The sequence below is a fragment of the Rhinopithecus bieti genome, unplaced genomic scaffold, assembly GCF_001698545.2.
Source record: "Rhinopithecus bieti isolate Rb0 unplaced genomic scaffold, ASM169854v2 scaffold_20098, whole genome shotgun sequence".
NCBI lineage: Eukaryota > Metazoa > Chordata > Mammalia > Primates > Cercopithecidae > Rhinopithecus > Rhinopithecus bieti.
In genome coordinates, this window is record NW_016810571.1 from 2,102,202 (window position 1) to 2,112,044 (window position 9,843).

Consider the following 9,843-nt stretch of genomic DNA (forward strand, 5'->3'; position numbering starts at 1 on the left):
ACTACAGCCTCAAACTCCCCAGACTCAGATGATCCTCCCGCCACAGCTTCCAAGTAGCTGGGACTACAGGCACCTGCACCATGCCTACCCAGCTGATTTATTTGTATTTTTAGTAGAGACAGGGCTTCACCATGTCCCTCAGGCTGGTCTCAAACACCAGGTTCAAGCGATCCATCTGCCTCGGCCTCCCAGAGTGCTGGGAATACAGGCGGAAGCCACCACACCTGGCCTCTGCTGTCTCTTTATAAGGACGCTAATCTTCTTAGGTCAAGGCCCCACCCTCATGACCTCATTTAACCCTAATTACTTCCTCACTCCAAATACAGCCATACTGAGGATTCGGGCTTTCATGGATGAATTTGGGGGGGACATAAACATTTAGTCCCCAACACCCTTCTCCCATGATCCCTTCAACCCACCAAACAGGCTCCTGCACCCACCAGTCAACTGTAATCGCTCTTGTCAACATCACGTCTGGCCACCACACTGCTAAATCCACAGGGTGAGTCTTCACCCTCATCTTACTTGACCTCTCAGCAGCACTTCACCCAGCTGAGTACTCTCTCCTCCTCGATTCACTTTCTTCTCTTGGTTTCTGGTATACCATGCGCCTTGCTTTTCTTCCTACTTCACGGTTTGCTCCTTGTCTGCCTGTTTTCCTGGTTCTTCTCTCTCAATCTCTTAATGTTGGAGCACTCCAGGGCTCAGTCCTCAATCTTCTTCTTTCTTTTTTTTTGTTTTTGAAACAGAGTCTCACTCTTGTTGCCCAGGCTGGAGTGCAATGGTGTGATGTTGGCTCACTGCAACCAACAGTAAGTGGGACTCACTGAACCCTCCTGGGTTCAAGCAATTCTCCTGCCTCAGCCTCCCAAGTAGCTGAGATTACAGGTGCCCACCACCAAACCCGGCTAGTTTTTGTATTTTTAGTAGAGATGGGGTTTCACCATGTTAGCCAGGCTGGTCTTGAACTCCTGACCTCAGGTGATTCGCCTACCTCGGCCCCCCAAAGTGCTGGGATTGCAGGCATGAGCCACTTCCCCCAGACTGGTGATGCAATCCAGTCTCAAGACTGTAAATACCACCTAGATGCTTAGCAACTCCCAAATGTGCCTCGCCAGCTTAGGTTTTCTCCAGACTTGTCAATCCAATTGCCCCTTCATTTCTGCTGAAATGCCTAAAAGACATTGCAAACTCAGCATGCCCCAGATGGACTCCTGATCTTCCCCCGAGATATTCACAACCTTCCACATCTTTGCTGACAGCAACTCCATTCTTTCATTTGTTCAGCTCAATTCTTTATACCCTCCTCTCTTTCTCTCATGTCCCAATTTTTCAGGAAATCCTGCTGACTGTCTCTTCAGGGTGTATCCAGTATCCAGCTACTTCTCACTTCTCATTATCTGCACAACTCTCATCATCTTTTGCCTGTGTTGCTCGAAAAGTCCTCTTTCCTTCCAATCTTGCCCTCTTTTTATTTTATTTTATTTATTTATTTATTTATTTATTTATTTATTTATTTATTTATTTGGAGATGGAGTCTAGCTCTGTCGCCCAGACTGGAGTGCAGTGGCATGATCTTGGCTCACTGCAACCTCCGCCTCCTGGATTCAATCGATTCTCCTGCCTCAGCCTCCCCAGTACTACGCCCAGCTAATTTTTGTATTTTTAGTAGAGATGGTGCCCACCACAGCTGAGGTGAGGGTTCTGCTGTATCTTCCCAGCTTCTGGGACCCAGACTGATAGAGTAGCCATCATCTTAAATGTTGGTGGTTTCTGCAGTGAAGAGAAAGGTGCAAAAAGTCTCACACTGGCAGTGAAATGCTCCAGCTTACAGATGACACCCATCATTTCCACTTAAAATGTCCCTCCACCCCAACAAGAGGCCATGGTGTGCAACCTACTGTTCATAAAGACACAGAGGCTGAGACAGAACAGCACTCATGACTCCCATAGGAAGCTTCTTCTCCGAGACAAGGCAAACACGGAGTTTGTCAATAAAAAAGTTCAAAGGAGAAAATTACCTGGAGGAGACATAATGTCAAGCAGATAAGAGTAGCTGTAGAGAAAGTCTGTAATGGTCCGTCTCCAAGGTAAAATATTCAAAAGTAGGGAGAAGAGATGAAGTGATCAGTAATAACAAATTAGTGAAAGATGGCTAATTGCTCCTAAATGTGCTTGCTTATTCTTTAGGGTTATTGTTTTTCATCTATGTTTGCACTTTTTTTTTTTTTCCAAGTTGGAGTCTAGCTCTATCACAAGGCTGGAGTGCAGTAGTGCGATCTGGGCTCACTGCTACCTCCACCTTCCGGGTTCACAGGATTCTCCTGCCTCAGCCTCCAGAGTAGCTGGGATTACAGGTATGCACTGCCATGCCCGACTAATTTTTATATTTTTAGTAGAGATGGGGTTTCACCATGTTGGTCAGGATAGTCTCAATCTCCCGACCTTGTGATGCGCCCCTCTTGGCCTCCCAAAGTGCTGGGATTACAGGCGTGAGCCACCACGCCTGGCCCGCACGTTTTTTCATGTACCAAATATGTTAAAACTTTTAGCTTCCAAAGATTTTGCCACCATTGTTTCATTAATGAATTCTCATTGCTCATGAAGAAGGTAGTTTGTACCCAGAATGGAATATTACAAGTGACTGTTCCTAAAATGTAGACTTGTCTCACTCAGAGTGTGCCAGTGGCATTAGAGGTCCTTCCATCTATGATTTGGACATTTGAGGTCTTTGTCACATTGTAATGTAGTGGTTGGTTAAATGTCATCCTTGGTATCTTGGAACTTAGTTCGTTGCATTATTGAGACCGAGAACCTTGGGCTGTTTTTCCAAAGACTTGCTGACAGATGAAGACATACATCAGAGACAAAAAATAAAATTTCTTTCAACTCTGATATTCTTCACTATTCTAATTATGCCCATCCTTGAGGAACTGTTTCAAACATCACCATCAAGAGAAATGCCTGTTTACTCCTAGTCTTATGAATTGCAACTTTGGTTTGCCAGGGGCCAGCATCTCCCTTCTACTAAGTGGAGACAGTGCTCAGTATGTGAATATGTAGCACCCATTTCGTTCCAAATGATTAGGTTCCTAACCCAACCATTGTAATCCCATTTCATTTGTAAGGAATTGGTTTAGGACAGGCATGTGACTCAATCCTGGCCAATGAGACATGAGGGGACTGTGCTACACAGCTTCTGGGAAAGGCCTTATTTGTAAGATACGAGGCCCCTCCTCTTGCTCTGGGTGTGTGGTACTTGGATGGGATCCCTGTAACTATTTCAGGGAAGAACAAACCTAGGAGATCTGTAGCAAAACAAAATCAGGACCTCTGGACTTGCTGTTATTTGTGATAATACATTGCCCTTCTGTGTAAAACAACTTGAGCAGGGCCTTCAGTCACTGGCAGCCAAAAGCATCCTAATTGACAACGTAAAGAAGACTTGCAAAGTTCTTCACCTACCTTCCCATGACTCACATCATTTCTAAAGGGATACCATTGGAAGCCCCAAGGAATGTGCTACCTGGGCTCTGATCCTGGTGCTATTTTTACCAGCCAATAGGAACAAAAGTCAAATAAGTGCAGATGGGCAGGCAGCTTCCACCAAGCCCTGCCTGGTGGAATACATGAAGCCATTTGGCTGATCTTCACGGAGGAGATCACAGGCGAGTGCCCACCATCTGTTGTATTAACTCTTGCCCATAATCTTGATTTATAAAAGGCCCTCTAGGATTTTCCCACCTAATTGCTTTGGATCTGAAATGGTCACTTCAATGATTACAATTCCTGATATATAGATGGATGGGGCTAGAAGTTTAACTCACAAGTTAAGGGAAGCAGAGAAAGATCTGAAGCCTCTTTCTCATTGTGACAGGTCAACAGGTATTTGCAAACTGCAAGGACATGAATATTCACAGCGTATCTGTACAGAACTCTTTTGTTATCTAATGACATGGACCACAGCATCCTTGGCAGCATTTTTGGTCATAGGCCAGGGTTTCTCATCTTCAGCACTATTGACATTTTGGGCCATGTAATTCTTTGTTGTGGGAGGCTGTTCTGTGCATCATAGGATTTTAGCAGCATTCCTGGCCTCCACCCCACAGATGCCAGTAGCATCACCCAGTTGTGAAACACAAAGATGTTTTCATGCATAGCCAAATGTCCCCTACCAACAAAATCTCCCCCAGTGAGAACCACTGTCTTAGAACTACACTCAAATATCTTCAGATTTAAAAAAAAAAAAAAAAAAAAAAATGTAGTGAGCATCCTGTTATTTTCACCACCAACTTATCCATTTATGTTTATTTTGGTAAAGGCACCCTGACTTCCCTCTGGTACTCTGTCCATGGGGTTTGGATGGGGCTGACTCTAACCAGGTACCCTAGGTGGCATGTTACATGGGCTTGATCAGTGGGAGAAAAGCATCCTCTTGACCACAGTGATCTGTTCGACGACTGATGCTGGGTCCAATTCATGATCTGTAGAGTCATGTTGAGGACTTTGACATGAACTCTTGGACTTGCATTTGTGAGAATATAAGCCTGGAATTGCTGGCTGCCATCCTGCCACCCCAAAAAGAGCCTCTCTGGAAAAACAGCCAATAGAGATGAAAGTAGAACAAAGAGAAAGGGAGAGACCAGTTCTTGATGACATTATCTGAGCCTCTGAATCCAGCGATGTCTAATGCCTGGTTTCTCTCTTGGATTTTTCATAGTCATGAGCCCATCAATTTATTTTGGGCATAAGCCATTTTGTGTTAAATTTCCTCTTATATGCAAAGGATCCTTATGGTACTATTTAATTAGATTTTTAAAAATATTTTAAATTGATGCAAAATAGATGTGTGTAACTTCAGGATGCATGTGACAACTTCATAAATTCATGTCAGGTGTAAAGATCTAATCGGTGTACTTTGGATAGTCATCACCTTAAATATTTGTCTTTTGTTAATGCTAGACACATTCATGTTATTCTCTTCTAGCTATTTTGGAATGTAAAATAAATTATTGTGAACTATAACCATCCTACTGATCTAACACTGGGTCTTAACTTTTTCTACCAAAACATATATTTGCTGATCTGTTTGCAATCTATAAACTTGCTTTCCCTTTACAATATCCATAGCCTTTTCTGCACTAGAGTTATAGGTTACCTGGAAGATTACACTTTTCCTCTTTGCTAGTTTCTCTATGTTTAGGCAATTCTCAAGAATGCTTTGGGGTTGAACAATGAGGCTGAGGACAGGTAGAGAAATTCACTTTGGAAGAAGTGGGACCCTCTTCCTCTGGGCTTAGATAGTAGGGTAAACAGGTGGTGCAATGGTCAGTTTTATGTGTCAATCTGACTGAACCATGGGGTACCCAGATATTATTCTGGGTGTATCTGCAAGGATGTTTCTGGATGAGATTAACATCAGAACCAGGAGTAAAGCAAATTGCCCTCCCTAACATGAGATGGCCTCATCCAATCCGTTGAAGGCCTGAATAGAACAAAAAGGTCAAGTAAGGAGAAACTTTGCCTGTCTAAGTGCTTGAACTGGATATCAGTCTTCTCCTGCCTTTGGACTTGGATTTGGACTGGAAATTAGACCATCGGCTCTCCTGCTTCTCAGCCTTTCAGACTCAGACTGGAACTACGTCATCAGCTCTCCTGGGTCCTCATCTTGCTGAATGCAGGTCTTGGAACTTCTCAGCTGCTATAACCATGTAAGCCAATTTCTTATAATAAATCTCTCTCTCAAAGAGAATGCTTATACACTGTTGGTGGAGATGTAAACTAGTACAATCTCTATGGAAAACGATATAGAGATTTCTCAAAGAGTTAAAAATAGAACTACCATTTAATCCGGCAATTCTATTGCTGGGTATCTACTCAAAAGAAAAGAAATCATTATATCAAAACACACCTGCACTCATATGTTTACCACAGCACTCTTCACAACAGCAAAGTCATGGAATCAACCTAAGGACCATTAATGGATGACTGGATAAAGAAAATGTGGCACATATGCCATGGAATACTGCTCAGCTATAAAAAAGAATAAAATCGTGTCTTTCACAGCAAAATGGATACAACTGGAGTCCATTATCCTAAATGAAATAACTCAGAAACAGAAAGTCAAATACCACCTGTTCTCACAAATAAATAGGAACTAAACAATGTGTGCCTATGGACACATGGAGTGTAATAATAGACATTGAAGATTTCAAAAGGAGGGAAGCAGGTGAGGGATGAGAAATTACATCTTGAGTACAATGTACACTACTCAGGTGAAGGTTACACTAAATGCTCAGACTTCACCACTGCAATATACCAACATAACAAAACTGTACTTATATGCACTTATACCCCCTAAATCTATATAAATTAAAAATCTCTTTCTGTCCATATATACGTGTGTTTGTATGTGTGGCATACACACACACACACACACACACACATATTATCCTGTTGGTTCTGTTTCTCTGAAGAACTCAGACGAACATGAATGGGTTTTGGCAGAACAAGTGTGTAAGGGGGAAATCTATGCCTTACCTTGATTCAAGCTTTCTCGCCCCTACCTTTTTATACTTCTCCAATGTGGATGAGGCTGCCCTGTTAAATTAACCCTTGCCACTTCACTGAGAAAGGATCCCAGAGCTTTAGAAAGTTTCAGAGGAAGGAGTAGGGCATGGGGGGCACAAGGCTATAAAAAATTTTAATAAAATCTTTATGTAATTCGGAATGACTTGGTAATTTCTGAGAACTACACTCAACTGTCTACAAATTGACAAAACTTTATATACTGGACACCTTGTGATTTTCACCATCAAGCTATCCATTCATGTTCATTCTGCTATGGGTACCCTGATTTCCATGGTAGGGGGACACCTTTATATCTTTATTTCATACCTAGTTGGGACCAGAACTGCCTGGACAGAAGTTGCCTAAACTGAAAAAAAAAAAAAAGCATATGTATATGCAAATATTATAGATTCCTCCCAAAGCACTGTTTTATTTGTGGGCTATAGGCAGGTGGCATTAGAAAATTGATGCTTATTCATAAAACTGGCATGGTTTCCTATGTTTAGAGTAGGAAGATGAACACACCTCGAGACTCTGGTAAGAAGTAAGTTCTTTGTCACCCAGAAAATGAACATATGCCAATTCTGCAAACACATTTAGAGCATGTATGGCTCCCCTGATGCTTATCCATGGATGTCCTGAAGAAATCAGGCTGTGGGGAGAAATCAGGCTGTCTCTAGTATGGTGGGGTGGTTTCTTGACAGATCTTTGCCCTACTCCTTTCAGATGTCTTAGTTCCCTGACTAAGCCAGACTGCTTCTGAAGATCCAAGGAGCATCTGGATTCATTCAGTCTGCATACTGCTGGAACAAGCATGCATTTGAAAGTCATACAGACCCAGATTGAAATTCTGGTCTGCTATTCAGTTGTGTGATACGGGCATGCATTGCCACTCCTGCAGACTCTGGCTTGTCCCCTCCTCTGTAATAATCTGGTACAATAAGCTGAGAGGAGGTATTGGAGTAAATAATCCACATTCTTTCCTCTTGTATAGGAAAAGAAAGAAAGAAAGAAAGAAGGAAGGAAAGAAAGAAAGAAAGAAAGAAAGAAAGAAAGAAAGAAAGAAAGAAAGAAAGAAAGAAAGAAAAGAAAGAAAGAAAGAAAACAACTGTCTTTTCTTCTACTACCCACAAACAGAACTTCTGGATCCCAAATGTGTGAACGTTTTTCCCACACCAAGCGATTCTCTGCAGACACCAACTGGGTGTCCTACCATTTAATTCAATTCTGACACTATCTACCTGGAGTTAGTGCAGACCCCTCAGGTTAAGGGCTTGGTCCCGTAAGGGTGTCGCCACATCAGACACCCAGTAGCATGTCAAGGCTGTCACCTGTACTTATGACCAATGGCTACAAATCTGAGGTTTTCACAAACCCCTCCTTGGGTTAGATAATTGGCTAAAACAGCTCACTCAGGAAAATAGTTTACTTACCCGATTACTGATTTATTATAAAAGGATACAACTTAGGAACAGCCAGATGGAAGAGATGCTTAGAGCATGGTATGGGAGGGACATGGAGCTTCCATGCCCTCTCTGGGCGTGACATCCTCCCAGCACCTCCATGTGTTCAGTCTGGAAGCTCTCTGAACCCTGTCTTTTTGGGTTTCTATGGTGACTTTGTTATGTAAGCATCATTGATTAAATCATTGGCCATTGGTGATTAGAATCAATCTCCAGCCCCTCTCCCCTCCCCAGAAAATTTCCCCTGAAAATTCCAATCTTCTAATTATATGTTAGTTCCCCTGGCAGCCAACCCCCTATTCTTTGGAGCTTTCCAAAAGTTACCTCATCAACATAAACTCAAGTGTGTTTGAAAGGGCCCTGTATGAGCAATAAAAGATGCTCCTTTCACCTTTAGGGCTTTTGTCACTTAAGAAATTGTGAGGGTTTCAGGAGTTCTGTCCTAGGAACTGGGATGAAGACCAAATATATATTTATTATAAATCACCACGTCACACCTCTATGACGTGCTGCCTCTCTGAACTTTTAGTGTTGACTAATGGTTCTACTGAATTGCCCAATTTTTTTGGCCTCATGTAGACACAGCCAGAGGCTATGAAGTAGAACAAGATTTTTTTTTTTTTTTTTTTAAATCATAATGCCTCAAAGTGTAAGGTGTAGGCGTGTGTATATGTTTGCATGTCAAAGCGTCTGGCTGAGTTTCCTTGTTTGCTTTACCCACTCATTCGAGGCAACTGGTGCTTTCTATTTCTGTTTAGGTGCTAAGTTCATGATCTCCCCACTACTCCTACCTTCATACAACAAGGCTTCCTAAAGAAGACCTAAATCTTCTACTCATGCTGTTTCCACTTAACATCTCTATAGCAGCATTTGGTACCTCGTATTTCTGTTCTTGTGTTTCAAGGGTAAGCGTTTGCATTTCATAGGCATCGAACAGTGCCTGCTGCAGAACATGCTAATGGAATCATCCCCTCCATCTCTCTAGCCTTCATTTTCTCCATGTGTACCCCTAGATTCTCTAGGAGCCATGGTTTAGGATGCCTGACCAGCCCTTCCTTCCTCTTCATATGCATTAGTTTCCTGGGGCGGCTGTAACAAGTCGCCATAAACTGAGGGGCTTAAACCAACAGAAATGTGCTTTCTCACAGTTATGAAGGACAGAGGTCCATCATCTGTATCACTGGGCAAAAATCAAGGTGTCCGTAGGTGTGAGTTTCCTCCAGAGGCTCTAGGGGAGAATCCTTCCTTGCTTATTTCAGCTTCTCATGGCCCCTGGCATTCCTTGGGTTCTAATGCTATCACTCCAATCTCTGCCTCCTTTGTCAGTTTACCTTGTCGTGTGTGTGTGTGTGTGTGTGTGTGTGTGTGTGTGTGCATCAATTCTCCATCTACCTGTCTCATATAAAGACATATATCCAGCTGGGTGCTGTGGCTCCTGCCTGTAATCCCAGCACTTTGGGAGGCCAAGGTGGGTGGATCATGAGATCAGGAGTTTGAGACTATCCTGGCCAATATGGAGAAACCCCGACTCTACTGAAAATACCAAAATTAGCCGGGCGTGGTGGTAGGCACCTGTAATCCCAGCTACTCAGGAGGCTGAGGCAGGAGAATCACTTGAACCCGGGAGGCAGAGTTTGCAGTAAGCTGAGATCACACCATTGCACTCCAGCCTGTGCAACATAGAGAGAATCTGTCCCCTAACCCCCGCTCCCCCCTCCCCCAATACACACACAAAAAAAGACATATATCCTCACTTAGAACCCTGGGGATAACCCAGAATAACCTACCCATGGCAAGATCCTTGATATGG

General features: G+C 43.0%; 1 long non-coding RNA gene across 1 annotated transcript in view; it reads right to left on the reverse strand.

The window, feature by feature from the left end:
- The window catches only part of LOC108542394 (uncharacterized), a 19,655-nt gene extending 11,512 nt beyond the window's left edge, over nt 1-8,143 (reverse strand). Inside the window, exon 1 of the long non-coding RNA XR_001889264.1 lies at nt 8,033-8,143. This is a non-coding gene — a long non-coding RNA (uncharacterized LOC108542394). The remainder of the gene's footprint in view (nt 1-8,032) is intronic.
- Nucleotides 8,144-9,843: the final 1,700 nt, after the last annotated feature.